Source organism: Myxine glutinosa, chromosome 12 (assembly GCF_964187855.1).
Source record: "Myxine glutinosa chromosome 12, kmMyxGlut1.1, whole genome shotgun sequence".
In the NCBI taxonomy this organism is placed as follows: domain Eukaryota; kingdom Metazoa; phylum Chordata; class Myxini; order Myxiniformes; family Myxinidae; genus Myxine; species Myxine glutinosa.
The window spans coordinates 58040670-58061335 of NC_136272.1; the positions used below are offsets into that span (position 1 = coordinate 58040670).

General features: G+C 48.3%; 1 long non-coding RNA gene across 1 annotated transcript in view; it reads left to right on the forward strand.

The window, feature by feature from the left end:
* LOC137437427 (uncharacterized) overlaps positions 1–20666 on the forward strand; it is a 50355-nt gene that overhangs the window by 10441 nt on the left and 19248 nt on the right. The window contains exon 2 of the long non-coding RNA XR_010986530.2: positions 13307–13427. This is a non-coding gene — a long non-coding RNA (uncharacterized LOC137437427). The remainder of the gene's footprint in view (positions 1–13306; positions 13428–20666) is intronic.

The window sequence follows — 20666 nt, forward strand, 5'->3', positions numbered from 1 at the left end:
TTTTGGCAGTTTTACCAGAAGAGGGTTGCTGGCAGATCTTGTGCGACCTGTAGGAATATTTGGGGGACAGAGCACAGACAGAGCAGGGGGAGCAAGGCCGGAGAGGAGTTGGTAGAAGACAGAAATACCACCATCCTGCCTGCGGTGAGTGAGTGAAAGGCCCTCAGAATCAGCTTCATCGTGGGATATTCCAATGATTCTGAATGCTTTTGTTTCAACTGCATGAATCCGAGCTAGGTGTGAGGCAGGAGCACCAGCCCAGAGGGGAGAGCAGTATTCCATTGAGCTGCGGATGAAAGCTTTGTATGTGGTGAGGAGCTCGGGTGAGCCAAGGAAGGACTTCGCACGACGGAGGATGCCCAGTCGTCGACTGACTTTGGAGGCCAGTTTGGAAATGTGGTTTTCCCAGGAAAGATCATGGCAGATAGTGAGACCCAAAAGCTTGAATGACGAGAAAGTTGATGGGAGGATTGTCCAGACGGTCTTTTTGGAGAGACATAGTGAGAGTGTGAGATTTTTCAGAATTGAAAAACATGTTCCACTTGTTTGACCAGTTTGAGATGTTATCCAGGTCTGCAGAGAGTGAAGAGGCTGCTGCCTCCCGATCTGAGGGTTGAGATATGGAGCGGCAGAGAGTGGAGTCATCAGCAAAGAGTTAGAGAGGATTTTTCAGAGAGTCGGAGAGATCATTAAAGAAGACCAGAAAAAGCACAGGGCCCAGAACACTGCCTTGAGGAACTCCAGCCTGTACAGGAAGGGGAGATGAAAGAATTCCATTCAGGGTCACATGTTGACTGCGACCAGAGAGGAAGTCTGCAAGCCATGTGTGGAGCTTTCCATAGATATCATAGGAGGAGAATTTGGTGAGCAGAGCGGGGTGCCAGACCGTATCGAAGGCACGAGATATGTCAAAGGAGGCAGCTCTGATTTCCTGTTTGGCATTGATGACCTCCATCCATTTTTGAGACAGCAGAAGCAGCATGTCCAGAGTAGAATGACCTGGTCTGAATCCAAATTGGAGAAGAGGAAGGATTTGATATCCATAGCGACGATGGATTCCATGACCTCGCTGATACTTGGGAGAAGGCTGATTGGTCTGCAGTTGCAAGGATCTGTTTTTGCACCTTTTTTGTGTAAAGTGGTAATGTTGGCTGATTTCCAAGCTGATGGCAGATGACCTTGAGCAAAAGAGAGGGAGAAAGGAACAGAGAGAGGGTGAGATAGAGTGGCAGAGGAGGATATTAGGACCCGTGGGCTGATGCCGTCTGGTCCAGTTGCAGAATCAGAGTCGTGGTTTGACAGAAACTTCTCCACCTTGTCGGGAGAGAAGAACACAGAGTCCAGGGGCAGGTGGGTTTGACTGGGTAAGGTGGGTACAGAGAGAGATGGGTTTGGGACACAATAATTCTGAAGCAAACAGAGTTTGGGGTATTAATGTTTTCAGAGGATGTGTTACGGAGTCCTCCACAATCTCCTGGTCTCGGTAACCTCCGAACCCCGAGAGGAACCCCGGCAGAACGATATATTACCCTGTGTTGAAAGTCAATAGTGAAACCACACCAATGATTATAAATGAACACAATTGTATTAGAAAACACACACAGGAATAACGATATCAGATGGCCATTAAGAGTGCACTCTATATATATCTTATATAAAGTCAAAATAACTCACTGCTCTGCCAGCGAGTGAAGGAAAAAGGACACTCCTCAATTTCTCTGTAACCTTTTCCAAGGCGAAGGTGATTCGCTCCAGCTAGTGTCAGAGCGAGATCGAATCGAGACCCGCACTCCGTGGATGCTGACGAGGCGTAGGCGTAACGTAGGAAAAACGTAGCAGGTCACGTGGTCCGAAACCAGAGGCAAACTCGATGTGCCCATTCACAGTTCAGTCAGCGAACCACAGCACAATCTTCAAACGCCGCGTTTGCGCACATACGTCCCCGACAAACGACAGGATGCAGAGAAAAGCAAACGCTTAGCAAGAACCTTTTCGGTGAGCGAAGCGTGAGGTTTAAAATGGCCGACGGCTCGTACTTGAGTCGAGGCGACCAGGCGAGGATTCGTCTCGAATCTCAGCGCCCAACTTGACTGCGCAGATTTCACACTCCCAGCGATAACTCATACCGCACGGTGTCCTTTCAGGGAAGTCAAAATTCCTTCGCGACCTTCGTTGGACCTTGCTCGTTACAGAGCTCGACGTCACGCGTCTTGTCCGAATTTCCTCCCCACGCTGCTTCCTCTTCACCTCCTGTCTTCCGGTTCGGTTTCCTGTTTCACTTACAGTTATCCTTTTTAACTTTTGATAACCGTTCGTGAATAATAAACCTTTTGAAAATAATAATAATACATAATATCAGAAACATGTCCAGTGGGTGAAAACCACCCCAGCGGAAGTGACGAATCCATAACACTTCCCCCCCTCAAGAAAGAAAGTTTGAACACAGCGAAAACTTTCTTTGCATGCAAACTCTTTAAACAAACAAAAATAAACTCACAACCCAAATCACCAATTCGTGTGAGCAACAATTATCAACATCTCAAAAATGAAGCAACAAAATTTCACACAACCCACAGATTTTTTTTTTTTTTTGTGTACAGAGGCTAGGATCGTGAAAGAGCTAACATTTATCAAACAAACAAATCAAACAAGCAAACAAAGTATATGAAAAGGGGAGCGGTCGACAAGATGGGGAGAGAAGGGGAGGAAGCACACAAACACAACATTTGAGAGCAGGGACATCGGGAGATGTTTTTGGAGGGAGAGGGCCTGGGGGGAGGCAGGATAGGTATAAAACGCAAGGACACCAAGGACTTCCAGGAAAGAAGTCAAAAGTCACCTCAAAAAAGTGGATTTGGGGTGAAATTAGCGGGGGTAGAAAAGATCAAGGTTTTGGATTGGGGAAGATAAGAGATGGTGGTGAACAGCCGTTTTAAAGACCTGGAAGGAGGAGTGGGATTGAAGAGAGTGAGGGAGTTTGTTCCAGAGGCGGGAGAAAAGATGAATGAAGGAGTGAAGGTGAGCAGAGAGTCTTGATTTTGGCAGTTTAACCATAAGAGGGTTGCAGGCAGATCTTGTGCGACCTGCAGGAATATTTGGGGGACAGAGCCCAGAGAGAGCTGGGGGAGCAAGGCCGGAGAGGAGTCGGTTGAAGACGGAAAGACCACCAACCTGCCTGCCGTGAGTAAGTGAAAGGCCCTCGGAGATGGCGTCATCGCGGAAGATTCCAATGATTCTGAACGCTTTGGTTTCAACAGCGTGAAGATGAGCTAGGTGTGAGGCAGGAGCACCAGCCCAGAGGGGAGAGCAGTACTCCATTGAGCTGCGGATGAAAGCCTTGTATGTGGTGAGGAGCTCAGGTGTGCCAAGGAAGGACTTCGCACGACGTAGGATGCCCAGTCGGCGACTGGCTTTGGAGGCCAGCTTGGAAATGTGGTTTTCCCAGGAAAGATCATTGCAGATAGTGAGACCCAAAAGTTAGAGTGACAGAACTTCTTGGAGAGGATTATTCAGAAAGAAGATGGGAGGGTTGTCCAGTCGGTCTTTTCGGAGAGACATCGTAAGAGTGTGAGATTTGTCAGGATTGAAAGACATGTTCCACTTGTTTGCCCAGTCTGTGATTTTGCCCAGGTCTGCAGAGAGTGAGGAGGCTGCAGACTGCCGATCTGAGGGATGAGGAATGGAGCGGCAGAGAGTGGAGTCATCAGCAAAGAGATAGAGAGGATTTTCAAGAGAGTCAGAGAGATCATTGATGAAGACCAGAAAAAGCACAGGGCCCAGAACACTGCCTTGGGGAACTCCAGCCTGAACAGGAAGAGGAGATGAGAGAAACCCATTCAGGGCCACACGTTGACGACGACTAGAGAGGAAGTCCGCCAGCCATGCGTGGAGATTTCCATGGATACCAAAGGAGGAGAGTTTGGTGAGCAGAGCGGGGTGCCAGACCGTATCAAAGGCACGTGATATGTCGAGGGAGACAGCTCTAATTTCCTGTTTTGCATTGAGGACCTCCATCCATTGTTGAGACAACAGAAGCAGCATGTCCAGAGTAGAGTGACCTGGTCTGAAACCAAATTGATGATCAGAGATCAAGCCATTGGAGAAGAGGAAAGATTTCATATCCGAAGCAATGATGGATTCCATGACTTTGCTGATAATTGGGAGAAGGCTGATTGGTCTGTAGTTGCTAGGATCTGTTTTTGCACCTTTTTTGTGCAAAGCGGTGATGTTGGCTGATTTCGAAGCAGATGGCAGTTGACCTTGAGCAAAAGAGAGGGTGAAGAGAACAGAGAGAGGGAGTGAAAGAGCGGACGAACAGGATTTTAGGACCCGTGGGCTGATGCCGTCAGGTTCAGTTGCAGAATCAGAGTCGAGGGTTGACAGAAACTTTTCCACCTTGTCAGGAGGAAAGGATACGGAGTCCAGGAGCAGCTGGGTACGACTGGGGGTATGGTGGGTACAGAGAGGGATGGGTTTGGGACACAAGATTTAGAGGCAAACACAGAGTTGAGGCATTAAGCTTTTTCACGTGCGGAGTCAGCTGTGTAGCCGTTTGAGGTAAGGGAGGGGATGGAGGGGGAACAAACACCAGAAACAGATTTGACCAGACGCCACCAGGATTTGGAAGAGGGAGACAGATAAGAGAGTTCGGTCTTGAGAACGGAGAGATATTGTTTCCTGGCTCTCCTGAGGGTGGACACACACTTGTTCCAAGCTTTGCGGAAGGAACTGAGATTGTCTTCAGTTGGATTAGCCTTCCATGAGGCAAAGGCAAGTTGTTTTAGGGCAACTGCCTCAACACAAGATTCTGTGTACCATGGACGGGAGGAAGGGTATGACAACTGAAGACGAGATGGGATAAATCTGTGCATGAGAGAGAGCATTTTCCTTTGGAAGAATTCCCAGGAAGAGTTGATGTCAGAGGTGGTAGAGATGGGAGACCAGTCCAGATGATTGATGGCTGCTTGAAGACCGTGCCAGTCGGCCTGAGTGAAATGCCAGACTCGTCGACGCTGAGCAGGCTCCCTGAGAATGGTCAGAGAGATGTCCACTTTAACAAGGACATAATCAGATGATCCGATTGGAGCAGAAGAAGAGCAGCAGACATTTTCAAGGAAGTTAGACATAACCAAGTCCAGAAGAGAAGATGCTCCGTTGACTGGGATCCGGGTCGGGAAATTGACAGATTGTGTCAGTCCCAGTGAGTTGCAGAAGTCCTTTGTTGAGGAGCCATGGCTGGTGAGAGAGGTACCCACACCCAGCCAACTGGCATGGTGACAATTGAAATCACCACATATGAGGAAGAGAGAGTTGGGATGAGTAGATAGAAGTTGGTCCATATTATCAGACAGCGAGATGTAGATGGAGTCATCACTATTTGGTGGACGGTACAACACACATATGAACAAGAGGTGGGAGCGAAGGGGAAGCCGTAGCCAGAGGTATTCCTGGGGGTGAGGTGGAGAGAGTGCAGTGCAGGGCGAGTGAGGAAGAGTTTTTGATAAAGATAGCAACCCCACCTCCAGGACGAGGCTCAGGTCTATCATACCGGAGGAGGGAGTAACCCGGGAGAGATACTAAGGAATCAGACATCATGAAGGAGGAAAGTTTCTGTTAAGCAGATCACGTCTGGTTTGACAGAAGCAACCTGTATGGAGAGATGAGTTAAGTTTGAACGAAGGCCCCGGATATTTGAGGTCCATACCGTTAATGAAGAGGAAGGGGGAGCATTGGATACAGAACAGGGGGGAGGAGGGGTAGGGTAAGAGGTGGAAGAGGTAGGGAGAGCTGTTGAAGGTGTGTCAGAGATTTCAGAATAGCTCGGAGAAAGGGAAGGATGGGGCGGACAAAAGGTTTGATGGTGATTGGGTGAGGCACAATGAGGTGTTATTTGAGGAGGGGGAAGAGCGAGGCAGAAGGTTGGGGGAGATGGAGGTGAGAGTTGGAAGGGGGAAGAAGCAGGGAGGACGCTTTGAGGAGGGGGAGTGAGAGGGGGGAAATTGAGAAGAAATGAGGATGGGGAGATTTGAAGGGGAGGGGCTAGGGGGGAGTTTGGGAGGGAAGGGACAAGGGGAGGGATTTGAAAGGGATGGGATATGGGGGAGATTTGGAGGGGAGGGGTGAGGGAGGAGTCTAGGAGGGGAGGGGCGAGGGGGTAGTTTAGGAGGGAGGGGGCAAGGGGGGAGATTTGAAGGGGATGGGTGATGGGGAGGATTAGAAGGGGAGGGGAAAAGGGGAAGATTTGAAAGAGATGGGTGATGGGGAAGATTTGGAGGGGAGGGGTGATGGGGAAGATTTGGAGGGGAGGGGTGAGATTGGATTTTTGAAAGTGTACGATTAATGGGAAACGAACATTTATTGCAAAATGAGTTTTTTGTGACCTTCGAGTTAAAAATACGTTTAAGGATGCTGGAGGGAGGATGGAGTGCAGGAGAGTTTAGGGAATGTAGAAAAAAGGCACTATAGGAGATGGAATTTTATTTTTTGGGATGAATAGATTTGGTGAGCAAGTCGAAAGCAGCCTTTTAAAGAAGAAGAAAAAGGTGTTATAATATATGACGGAATACAGATCTTGAGGGGAAAGTGTAAACATTGAAGGTTAATAACAGTGAAAACTATCTGGGGAAATGGGGGAGAAACACATGTTCGAAGAACGAACGAATGAATCAGAATGAATAAACGAATGAGAACAAGGAATAAGAACAGAGAAGGAAATGTTTTTTTTTGTTTTTTTTTTAGTTGAGATTTACACAAGGAAGTAGGCTATGGGGTGAAAAGACTGGGAAAACAGAGAAGGAAAGTTATTGGAGCACAAAAGACGGACCGCTGAGAGAAAAACAAAGCCTCAAGGTTGTACACTGCACAAGGCCTCAAGACACGACACGAGTTAACACGATTTTCATTGCAGGTATGAAAGATTTGCACCGAAAATCTTCCTCGGGACACAATATACGTACACACACCATAAAATAAATACAGTTATAACGAAAATACAAATGGGAACAATTACTTAACTTCGATTTCAAATCGCTCGCGCCGCGGCAAAAGGCCTTGCTCGCGACGCGGCAAACAGACGATTAATTTATGAAAGATAAACACCGAGAAACTTCCAAGGTGCACACAATAACTTCACACACCGAAAGATAAATACAGTTTCGACAAAATACAATTGTGAACAGACTTAACTTTGAAAACGTGGAGACCGTGTGGAGCTTCGAAAATCCCTGCCGCCGTCTCCAAGATCTCGTGAGATCCCATCTCCTCGCGAGATCCCATCCAAGAGATTTCTAAAGTTAATTCACTCTGGACAAAGCATCAGCAACGACATTGTCCCTGCCCTTTACATGTTCAATTTCCCAGTTGGACTCCTGCAAAGCCAAACTCCATCTCATCAACCTCTGATTTTTGTTTTTCATTTTTTGAATGAAGGTTAAGGGGTTGATCAAAAATCCAAAGTCAAGCAAATCGATAGCACTTTTTACCGGGAGGCCGAGCTGAAAGCCAGGTTCCGTGGTGGTTGGGTGGTGAGGCCTGGAAGTATTCACTACATGGACGCCTTTAGGAACGTGGAGTTCACGGTTCGTCTGTGTAGGGAAGTTCACTACATGGACGCCTTTAGGAACGTGGCGTTCACGGTTAATCCTTGTAGGGAAGTTCACTACCTGGACGCCTTTAGGAACGTGGCGTTCACAGTTAATCCGTGTAGGAATCTTGGCTCGGCTGCTCCGCAGCATTCAGTGCTTCAACTCTTTCTAACTTTCCTAACAATCACGGTTGGACCACTTGTCAAGGTAGTCGCATGAATAGTGGTCTCCTTCTCAGCCACTGCTTGGATAATCCTTCCTTCGGGGGCTGCCGTAACTCTGGGAGCCTCCATAATAATATCGATTGCGGCAACCACCAAAACTACGACTCCGTGGTCCTCTTCTGTAGATCCCACGACACCGATGAAATGCCTTCCCGACTGTTATGGTCCGACCCTCCAACTCCTTGCTATTCAGATCCTTTTCTGCCTCTCTGGCATCCTTTGAGTTTTCAAACGTGACAAAGCCAAGCCCTCTTGACTTTTGTGTCTCCCTGTCTTTTACCAGCAGCACTTCCAAAAGCGGTCCATATTTGCTGAAGGCAGACTCCAGAACATCTTCCTTTGTTTTGAAGTTCAGTCCACCTACAAATAACTTGCTAAATTTGTCGCCATCCCTAACTGGTGTGGTTATTTTCCCTACTGGGCTTTTTAACAACCATTGGGTTACCATAAACTTGACCACCGGCCAAATCAATCCGGATAACAACAGATACTCCCTCTACAGGAAGCGTGGCTTGTAAACCGACGGTGACCGGTCCTGACACCAAATCGGACTCCAAATGGATGACATGAAGTGGAGCACTAACACAGCCACCAATCCCCTGTAAACGAACACTATCACCAGTTGCCGTCTCCTCTGACAATGGCAAGATGCCTTCAAGCATTAAAGATTGATGTGCTCCTGTGTCCCTCAATACCCTCAGGTCTCCGGTTAGTCGAGGCTCCATCCAGTGACACAAACCCCTCTGAAATAAATGGTTGGTAACCCTTTTGAGGGCGATTTCTCACAATGGCCATTGCATTTGGAGTTGTACTAGTCGAACTCCGCTCCTGATTTTCCTTTTTCATGGTGTAACACTGGGACATCAAGTGTCCAGGTTTATGGCAAAAAGCGCAAGTAGGCCCAGAGGAGAACCTGGTGGTCTGCCTCGAGCCCCCCGGAGGATACGTCTGCCTTGCAACTGTTGTCTTCTGATTTATAGAAGTCGTGGTATGTATCAGAGTGGTCCTCATAGTCATCTCGAGGCCGCCCCCATGAATTTTCGTTCTCCGCCCCTGATGTACCATAGCTCCCCTGGCTTGGTCTAGGCGAGAAGTTAGGTTTGTGGAACCCCATCCTGTGTGTTAAAGCATAGTCATCTGCCATGGTTGCCGCCTCATATAACTTTGGTACTTTCCTTTCCTCCAGATGTACTTTAATGTCCTCTTGGACACACTGCTGGAATTCCTCCACCAGGATCAATTGTCGCAATAGTTCGAAGTCTTTCCCAACCCCTTTTGAATCGCACCACCTATCAAACATGGTTTCTTTCATTCTGGCAAACTCCACATGGGTCTCACTCTCCCTCTTCCTGGCATTCCGGAATTTTTGCCGGTAAGCTTCCGGGACCAATTCATAGGCTTTGAGAATGTTTTTCTTCAATACCTCATAATCTGCACATTGGTCAATCGGTAAAGCCGAATAAATATCTTTAGCTTTACCCAACAGAACACTTTGCACTAATATGGTCCAGGACTCCTCAGGCCAGTTTAGCAGTTGAGCCACCTTCTCAAAGTGTGGAAAAAAATTGGCTACCTCCTTTTCATTGAAGGGTGGAACCAGCCTCACATGTCTGCCAACATACCAGGTGTTCTGACTAGGTGTCGAACCAGTCGGCATGGATGGTACCTCTCCCCGTTATTTCATTACATCCAGCTCCTTGAGTCGAATTTCCTGCTGAAGCGCCATTTCACGGTCCTTTAACTCCCTGTCGGCTTTTCTCTCCTCTGCTTCGAGTTCCCTTGCAGCTCTCCTTTCCTCTGCTTTTTTCTCTTCTAACCTTTCCTGGAGTTCTCTTTCAACTCTCCTTTCCTCTGCTTGTTTCTCTGCTCTTCTCTCTTCTGTTTTCCTTTCCTCTGCTTTTAACCTTTCCTGGAGTTCTCTTTCCTGTGTTGCTCTTCTTTCCTCGCTCTGCAATTGCATTCTCCATTTTTTGGAGCTCCACATTTTCTTGTTCCTCGGGTAACTAATCCCAGGCTACCTCTTCCCATGTTCCTAATCCCACCATAGATTGTATCACCACTGTCTGCATCTCTGCCTTCTTCATATTAGTTCGGACCTCCAAGCTAAAATTTTTGGCCAATTTCAAGAGGTCCGATTTTACTAACGCTCTGAACTGTGCTTCACTAGGGGTCACTGCAAACTTCTCTGCGTCAAACTCCATGGTGACTATTGTTAACACCTGTTAACCTTCACACAAGAAATTTAAAAAAACAATTTTTTTTTGTTTTTGTTTTTGGAAAAATTTGGGAATGTTGGAACAAGTTTCAAATTTGGGAATTCTGGGAATGTTAGGGAATTCTTTCCCGGACTAAATTTAGGGAATTTTAGATCCCGGACGCAGACCCAATTTCGAGCCCACGAGTCAATTGGACGAGCCCCCAATTCTGTTACGGAGTCCTCTACAATCTCCTGGTCTCGGTAACCTCCGAACCCCGAGAGGAACCCCGGCAGAAAGATATATTACCCTGTGTTGAAAATCAATAGTGAAACCACACCAATGATTATAAATGAACAAAATTGTATTAGAAATCACACACAGGAATAACGATATAACAGATGGCCATTAAGAGTGCACTCTATATATACTGAAACGCAAAAGAAACTTACCACCTTTGAAACCTTTAAATATCAACAATAACACTGCGTGTAGTAAATGTGTGAACTTATTTGTGGACAATAGTGTCCTCACTGTCAGACAAAACGGTCACGGATGGTCACTTGAACCTTCAATGGTCACTTCATAGCACAGCTGTTGAACAGCCGTTTTGACTGTCAGTGATTAGCCAAGGGGTATGGGATGATTTTAATGAGCTGCACGTGATGTCTTGATATTGGCTTTAAAAAGGCCAGTGAAAAATGGGCATTTCAATCAACATGCCATGATTGTCAAGGGATCAACGGCAGCGTGCCCTGGGCATGCTGCAAGGCGGACTGAGCTACCATGAGGTGGCACGTCGCCTTGGCTGTTCACACCAGACGATATCGGCCCTGGTGGACAGACACCCTCCACAACTCTGCAGATGACAGACCTCGATCAGGGAGGCCAAGAGTCACCACTGCATGGCAGGACAGGCAGATGGTCCGAAGTCACCTGCGGGATCGATTCCGTCCAGCATCCCGCACTGCGGCAGAAACTCCGGGGCGTGCAAACCCACGGATCTCCAATGATACTGCATGAAGACGACTGCATGACTATGGTCTGACTGCCAGAAGACCATACAGAGGCCCCGTGATGACGGCTGCCCATCGCCGCAACCGACAGATGGTGCCAGCAGCATCAGCGGTGGACCTTGGTGCAGTGGAACGAGGTCGCTTTCAGCGATGAGTCAAGGTCTGTGTGGACAGTCCTGATGGGCGTGAGCACGTCTGGAGAAGAACTGGCGAGCGATATGCCGATTGTTTCGTGCGTCAGGCCAACAGGTGGGGTGGCCCAAGTGTGATGGTGTGGGCCGCCATATCAGGCCGGTACAGGACGCCACTGGTGGTTGTGGATGGGAATCTTAACGCCCAGCGGTATGTGGATAACATTCTGCGACCTCATCTGCTGCCATTCCTGCTAGACCACCCAGAACTGAGAACCTTTCAGCATGACAACGCTCGTCCCCATGCTGCTCGCTTTACCACTGCATTTCTCCAAGGCGAGAAGATCAACACCATGCAGTGGCCTGCGCTCTCCCCTGACCTGAATCCCATAGAGCACCTGTGGGATGAGCTTGGGAGACACGTTGTTGGCAGGGCCAGGACACAGGCAGAGCTGCTTCAGACATTGAGGATTGAGTGGGACAGAATCCAGCAGCAATCCATCCAAAGACTGGTAGGCAGTATACGCCGACGATGCACTGCCTGTATCCAAAACAATGGTGGCCACACACGCTATTGAAAGGGGACTGACATTGCACCCTGTGCTGTTCTCTACTGTAGAACAAACTGATGAGATGGTGTATCTTGGTCAAAAACTTGACATGTCATCAATAAAATGCCAATGTTTCAATTAGCAATTGTTGGTTTGTTTTATTTTGAACTGTTGCAATTTTATTACATTTCAAACAAGTGGTAAGTTTCTTTTGCGTTTCCCTTGACAATCGTGGCATGTTGATTGAAATGCCCATTTTGCACTGGCCTTTTTAAAGCCAATATCAAGACATCACGTGCAGCTCATTAAAATCATCCCGTACCCCTTGGCTAATCACTGACGGTCAAAACAGCTGTTCAACAGCTGTGCTATGAAGTGACCATTAAAGGTTCAAGTGACCATCCGTGACCGTTTTGTCTGACAGTGAGGACACTATTGTCCACAAATAAGTTCACACATTTACTACACGCAGCGTTATTGTTGATATTTAAAGGTTTCAAAGGTGATAAGTTTCTTTTGTGTTTCAGTATATATCTTATATAAAGTCAAAATAACTCACTGCTCTGCCAGTGAGTAAAGGAAAAAGGACACTCCTCAATGTCTCTGTCACCTTTTCCAAGGCGAAGGTGATTCGCTCCAGCTCGTGTCAGAGCGAGGTCGAATCGAGACCCGCACTCTGTGGATGCTGACGAGGCGTAGGCGTAACGTAGGAAAAATGTAGCAGGTCACGTGGTCCGAAACCAGAGGCAAACTCGATGTGCCCGTTCACAGTTCAATCAGCGAACCGCAGCGTAATCTTCAAACGCCGCGTTTGCGCACACACATCCCCGACAGACGACAGGATGCAGAGAAAATCAAACGCTTAGCAAGAACCTTTTCGGTGAGCGAAGCGTGAGGTTCAAAATGGCCGACGGCTCGTACTTGAGTCGAGGCGACCAGGCGAGGATTCGTCTCGAATTTCAGCGCCCAACTTGACCGCAGATTTCACACTCCCAGCGATAACTCCTACCGCAGGGTGTCCTTTCAGGGAAGTCAAAATTCCTTCCCGACCTTCGTTAGACCTTGCTCGTTACAGAGCTCGACGTCACGCGTCTTGTCCGAATTTCCTCCCCACACCGCTTCCTCTTCACCTCGTTGTCTTCCGGTTCGGTTTCCTGTTTCACTTAGTTATCCTTTTTAAATTTTGATAACCGTTCGTGAATAATAAACCTTTTGAAAATAATAATAATAATAATACATAATATCAGAAACATGTCCAGTGGGTGAAAACCACCCCAGCGGAAGTGACGAATCCGTAACAGTATGCTTCCTAGCCTTCCTCATTAAATTGTATGATCCATCCATGTTCAGAACAACTTGTTTTCCATTATCTTCCTGAATCCATGACATGCTCGCCAGAATAATGGCTAGATCCAATTCATACTTGAATCACTTTATTTCCTCCACCTTGTTTGAGATTGGCATTAATGTGAATGCATCGTAAGTTTCTCAAAGTAAACAATTGAGCTGCTGCACGTAGGCCAATATAATTTTGATCATATTGTTTTGTTCTGCATCTGATGTCCACCGTCTTTTTTTTTTTTTTTTTTTTCTTCTTTTTTTTTAGTTCTATGTATCTTGATGACGATGGGGACCTTGCACACGAGTTCTATGAAGAGAGCATTGAATTTATTAACGGCAAAAGGAAAACTACCCTCAAGAGGATTCGGTTCAACTTGATACCACAGGTAAATGTACAGTGAGTACCTCCAGGTCACTTGAGTAATATCCTCTTTTTTTATTTATTTATTTATTTATTCAAGATCGAGGCTCGTGAAAGAGCTAACATTAATCACACAAAAAGTCAAACTGACACATAAAACACAAAAAAAAAGGGGGAGCAGTAGACAAGATGGGGAGAGAGGGGGAAGGACACAAACACATTTGAGAGCAGGGACATCGGGAGAAATGTGGGCGGGGGGTCTTGGGGGGGGGGGGGGGGGGGGAGGAGGTGGGAGAGGTATAAAACATATGAACACTGCAAGGACTTCCAGGAAAGAAGTTGGAATTTCAAAAAAAAGTGTATCTGGGGTGAATTAGCGGGGGTAGAAAAGATCAAGGTTTTGGATGGGGGAAGATAAGAGATGGTGGTGAACAGCTGTTTTAAAGACCTGGAGGGAGGAGTGGGATTGAAGAGAGTGAGGGAGTTTGTTCCAGAGGCGGGAGAAAAGAGGAGTGAAGGTGAGCAGAGAGCCTAGATTTTGGCAGTTTAACCATAAGAGGGTTGCAAACAGATCTTGTGCGACCTGAAGGAATATTGGGGGGACAGAGCACAGAGAGAGCTGGGGGAGCAAGGCCGGAGAGGAGTCTGTAGAAGACAGAAAGACCACCAACCTGCCTGCAGTGAATGAGTGAAAGGCCCTCGGAGTTAGCTTCATCGCAGGAGATTCCAATGATTCTGAAAGCTTTGGTTTCAACAGCGTGAAGCCGAGCTTAGGTGTGAGGCAGGAGCACCGGCCCAGAGGGGGGAACAGTATTCCATTGAGCTGAGGATGAAAGCTTTGTATGTGATGAGGAGCTCAGGTGTGCCAAGGAAGGACTTCGCACAACGGAGGATGCCCAGTTGGCGACTGGCTTTGGAGGCCAGCTTGGAAATGTGGTTTTCCCAAGAAAGATCATGGCAGATAGTAAGACCCAAAAGCTTGAGCGACAGAACTTCTTGGAGAGGATTGTTGAGAAAGTATTTGTGTGTGTGTTCCTTGGGGAACACACACACACACACACACACACACACACACACACACACGATGCATTCACAAAGTTGAGAAAGTTGAGAAAGTAAAGGAGAGGATTGTTTCCCCATCACCCCTCCCCTCCAAATCTTCCCCATCACCCATCCCTTTCAAATCTCCCCCCTTGCCCCCTCCCTCCTAAACTACCCCCTCACCCCTCCCCTCCTAGACTCCTGCCTCACCCCTCCCCTCCAAATCTCCCCCATATCCCATCCCTTTCAAATCCCTCCCCTTGTCCCTTCCCTCCCAAACTCCCCCCTCACCCCTCCCCTTCAAATCTCCCCACCCTCATTGCTTCTCAATTTCCCCCCTCTCACTCCCCCTCCTCAAAGCGTCCTCCCCGCTTCTTCCCCCTTCAAACTCTCACCTCCATCTCCCCCAACCTTCTGCCTCGCTCTTCCCCCTCCTCAAATAACACCTCATTGTGGCTCACCCAATCACCATCAAACCTTTTGTCCGCCCCATCCTTCCCTTTCTCCGAGCTATTCTGAAATCTCTGACACACCTTCAACAGCTCTCCCTATCTCTTCCACCTCTTCCACATCTTACCCTACCCCTCCTCCCCCCTGTTCTGTATCTGATGCTCCCCCTTCCTCTTCATTAACGGTATGGACCTCAAACATCCGGGGCCTTCGTTCAAACTTAACTGATCTCTCCATACAGGTTGCTTCTGTCAAACCAGACGTGATCTGCTTAACAGAAACTTTCCTCCTTTATGATGTCTCTGATTCCATAGTATCTCTCCCGGGATACTCCCTCCTCCGGTATGATAGACCTGAGCCTCGTCCTGGAGGCGGGGTTGCTATCTTTATCAAAAACTCTCTTCCTCACTCGCCCTGCACTGCACTCTCTCCACCTCACCCCCAGGAATACCTCTGGCTACGGCTTCCCCTTCGCTCCCACCTCTTGTTCATATGTGTGTTGTACCATCCACCAAACAGTGATGACTCCATCTACATCTCGCTGTCTGATGATATGGACCAACTTCTATCTACTCATCCCAACTCTCTCTTCCTCATATGTGGTGATTTCAATTGTCACCATGCCAGTTGGCTGGGTGTGGGTACCTCTCTCACCAGCCATGGCTCTTCAGCAAAGGACTTCTGCGACTCACTGGGACTGACACAATCTGTCAATTTCCCGACGCGGATCTCAGTCAACGGAACATCTTCTCTTCTGGACTTGGTTATGACTAACTTCCCTGAAAATGTCTGCTGCTCTTCTTCTGCTCCGATCGGATCATCTGATCATGTCCTTGTTAAAGTGGACATCTCTCTGACCATCCTCAGGGAGCCTGCTCAGCGTCGACGAGTCTGGCATTTCACTCAGGCCAACTGGCACGGTCTTCAAGCAGCCATCAATCATCTGGACTGGTCTCCCATCTCTACCACCTCTGACATCAACTCATCCTGGGAATTCTTCCAAAGTAAATTGCTCTCTCTCATGCACAGATTTATCCCATCTCGTCTTCAGTTGTCATACCCTTCCTCCCGTCCATGGTACACGGAATCTTGTGGTGAGGCTGTTGCCCAGAAACAACTTGCCTTCGTCTCCTGGAAAGCAAATCCAACGGAAGGAAATCTCATTTCCTTTTACAAAGCCCGAAACAAGTGTGTGTCCACCCTCAGGAGAGCCAGGAAACAATATCTCTCCGTTCTCAAGACCGAACTCTCTTATCTGTCTCCCTCTTCCAAATCCTGGTGGCGTCTGGTCAAATCCGTTTCTGGTGTTTGTTCCCCCTCCATCCCCTCCCTTACCTCAAACGGCTACACAGCTGACTCCGCACGTGAAAAAGCTGAATGCCTCAACTCTGTGTTTGCCTCTAAATCTTGTGTCCCAAACCCATCCCTCTCTGTACCCACCATACCCAGTCGTACCCTGCTGCTCCTGGACTCCGTGTCCTTTCCTCCTGACAAGGTGGAAAAGTTTCTGTCAACCCTCGACTCTGATTCTGCAACTGGACCCGACGGCATCAGCCCACGGGTCCTAAAATCCTGCTCTGCTGCTCTATCTCACCCTCTCTCTGTTCTCTTCACCCTCTCTTTTGCTCAAGGTCAACTGCCATCTGCTTGGAAATCAGCCAACATCACCGCTTTGCACAAAAAAGGTGCAAAAACAGATCCTAGCAACTACAGACCAATCAGCCTTCTCCCAATTATCAGCAAAGTCATGGAATCCATCATTGCTTCGGATATGAAATCTTTCCTCTTCTCCAATGGCTTGATCTCTGATCATCAATTTGGTTTCAGACCAGGTCACTCTACTCTGGACATGCTGCTTCTGCTGTCTCAACAATGGATGGAGGTCCTCAATGCCAAACAGGAAATTAGAGCTGTCTCCCTCGACATATCACGTGCCTTCGACACGGTCTGGCACCCCGCTCTGCTCACCAAACTCTCCTCCTTTGGTATCCATGGAAATCTCCACGCATGGCTGGCGGACTTCCTCTCTAGTCGTCGTCAACGTGTGGCCCTGAATGGGTTTCTCTCATCTCCTCTTCCTGTTCAGGCTGGAGTTCCCCAAGGCAGTGTTCTGGGCCCCGTGCTTTTTCTGGTCTTCATCAATGATCTCTCTGACTCTCTCGAAAATCCTCTCTATCTCTTTGCTGATGACTCCACTCTCTGCCGCTCCATTCCTCTTCCCTCAGATCGGCAGTCTGCTGCCTCCTCACTCTCTGAAGACCTGGACAAAATCACAGACTGGTCAAACAAGTGGAACATGTCTTTCAATCCTGACAAATCTCACACTCTTACTATGTCTCTCCGAAAAGATCGACTGGACAACCCTCCCATCTACTTTCTCAACAATCCTCTCCAAGAAGTTCTGTCGCTCAAGATTTTGGGTCTCACTATCTGCCATGATCTTTCTTGGGAAAACCACATTTCCAAGCTGGCCTCCAAAGCCAGTCGCCGACTGGGCATCCTCCGTCGTGCGAAGTCCTTCCTCGGCACACCTGAGCTCCTCACCACATACAAGGCTTTCATCCGCAGCTCAATGGAATACTGTTCTCCCCTATGGGCCGGTGCTCCTGCCTCACACCTAGCTCGGCTTCCCACTGTTGAAACCAAAGCTTTCAGAATTATTGGAATCTCCCGCGATGAAGCTATCTCTGAGGGCCTTTCACTCACTCACCGCAGGCAGGTAGGTGGTCTTTCTGTCTTCTACCGACTCCTCTCCGGCCTTGCACCCCCAGCTCTCTCTGTGCTCTGTCCCCCAAATATTCCTACAGGTCGCACAAGATCTGCCAGCAACCCTCTGATGGTTAAACTGCCGAAATCTCGGCTCTCTGCTCACCTTCACTCTTTCATTCCTCTTTTCTCCCGCCTCTGGAACAAACTCCCTCACTCCCTTCAATCCCACTCCTCCCTCCAGGTCTTTAAAACAGCTGTTCACCACCATCTCTTATCTTCCCCCATCCAAAACCTTGATCTTTTCTACCCCCGCTAATTCACCCCAGATCCACCTTGTTTGAAATTCCAACTTCTTTCCTGGAAGTCCTGGCAGTGTCCATATGTTTTATACCTCTCCCACCGCCCCCTTCCCATGCCCCCCCCCCCCCCCAAAGCCCTCGCCCTCTCTCAGATCTCTCGATGTCTCCATGTCTCTCGGTCCCTGCTCTCAAATGTTGTGTTTGTGTCCTTCCCCCTCTCTCCCCATCTTGTCTACCGCTCCCGATGTTATATGTTTTATGTGTCGGTTTGTCTTTCTGCGTGATTAATGTTCGCTCTTTCACGAGCCTCGATCTTGTCTACAAAAAAAAAAAAAAAAAAAAGTAGATGGGAGGGTTTTCCAGTCGGTCCTTTCGGAGAGGCATTGTAAGAGCATGAGATTTGTCAGGATTGAAAGACGTGTTCCACTTGTTTGACCAGTCTGTGATTTTGTCCAGGTCTGCAGAGAGTGAGGAGGCTGCAGACTGCCGATCTGAGGGATGAGGAATGGAGAGGCAGATAGTGGCGTCATCAGCAAAGAGATAGAGATGATTTTCCAGAGAGTTGGAGAGATCATTGATGAAGACCAGAAATAGCACAGGGCCCAGAACACTACCTTGGGGAACTCCAGCCAGAACAGGAATGGGAGATGAGAGAAAACCATTCAGGGCCACACGTTGACTACGACTAGAGAGGAAGTCCGCCAGCCGTGCGTGGAGATTTCCATGGATACCAAAGGAGGAGAGTTTGGTGAGCAGAGCGGGGTGCCAGACCGTATCGAACGCACGTGATATGTCGAGGGAGACAGCTCTAATTTCCTGTTAGGCATTGAGGACCTCCATCCATTGTTGAGAAAGCAGAAGCAGCATGTCCAGTGTCGAGTGACCAGGTCTGAAACCAAATTGATGATCAGAGATCAAGCCATTGGAGAAGAGGAAAGATTTCATATCTGAAGCAATGATGGATTCCATGACTTTGCTGATAATTGGGAGAAGGCTGATTGGTCTGTAGTTGCTCGGATCTGTTTTTGCACCTTTTTTGTGCAAAGCGGCGATGTTGGCTGATTTCCAAGCAGATGGAAGATGACCTTGAGCAAAAGAGAGGGTGAAGCGAACAGAGAGAGGGAGTGAAAGAGCGGAAGAACAGGATTTTAGGACCCGTGGGCTGATGCCGTCAGGTCCAGTTGCAGAATCAGAGTCTAGGGTTGACAGAAACTTTTCCACCTTGTCAGGAGGAAAGGACACAGAGTCCAGGAGCAGCTGGGTACGGTGGGTACAGAGAGGGATGGGTTTGGGACACAAGATTTAGAGGCAAACACAGAGTTGAGGCATTCAGTTTTTTCACGTGCGGAGTCAGCCGTGTAGCCGTTTGAGTTGAGGGAGGGGATGGAGGGGGAACAAACACCAGAAACAGATTTGACCAGACGCCACCAGGATGTGGAAGAGGGAGACAGATAAGAGAGTTCGGTCTTGAGAACGGAGAGATATTGTTTCCTGGCTCTCCTGAGGGTGGACATACACTTGCTTCGGGCTTTGTGAAAGGAAATGAGATTTCCTTCCGTTGGATTTGCTTTCCAGGAGACCAAAGCCAGTTGTTTCTGGGCAACAGCCTCACCACAAGAATCCGTGTACCATGGACGGGAGGAAGGGTATGACAACTGAAGACGACATGGGATAAATCTGTGCATGAGAGAGAGCAATTTACTTTGGAAGAATTCCCAGGATGAGTTTATGTCAGAGGCGGTAGAGATGGGAGACCAGTCCAGATGATTGATGGCTGCTTGAAGACCGTGCCAGTTGGCCTGAGTGAAATGCCAGACTCGTCGACGCTGAGGAGGCTCTCTGAGAATGGTCAGAGAGATGTCCACTTTAACAAGCACATGATCAGATGAGCCGATTGGAGCAGAAGAAGAGCAGCAGACATTTTCAGGGAAGTTAGTCATAACCAAGTCCAGAAGAGAAGATGCTCCGTTGACTGAGATCCATGTTGGGAAATTGACAGATTGTGTCAGTCCCAGTGAGTCGCAGAAGTCCTTTGCTGAAGAGCCATGGCTGGTGAGAGAGGTACCCACACCCAGCCAATTGGCATGGTGACAATTGAAATCACCACATATGAGGAAGAGAGAGTTGGGATGGGTCGATAGAAGTTGGTCCATATTATCAGACAGCGAGATGTACATGGAGTCATCACTGTTTGGTGGACGGTACAACACACATATGAACAAAAGGTGGGAGCGAAGGGGAAGCCGCAGCCAGAGGTATTCCTGGGGGTGAGGTGGAGAGAGGGCAGTGCAGGGCGAGTGAGGAAGAGTTTTTTTAATAAAGATAGCAACCCCACCTCCAGGACGAGGCTCGGGTCTATCGTACCGGAGGAGGGAGTAACCTGGGAGAGATACCAAGGCATCAGAGACATCATGAAGGAGGAAAGTTTCTGTTAAGCAGATCACGGCTGGTTTGTCAGAAGCAACCTGTATGGAGAGATCAGTCAAGTTTGAGCGAAGGCCCCGGATGTTTGAGGTCCATACCGTTAATGACGAGGAAGGGGGAGCATCGGATACAGAACAGGGTTAGGGTTAGGGTTAGGTTAGGGTAAGATCAGGAAGAGGTCGGGAGAGCTGTTGAAGGTGTGTCAGAGATTTCAGAATATCTTGGAGAAAGGGAAGAATGGGGCGGAGAAAAGGTTTGATGGTGATTGGGTGAGGCACAGTGAGGTGTTATTTGAGGAGGGGGAAGAGCGAGGCAGAAGGTTGGGGGAGATGAAGGTGAAA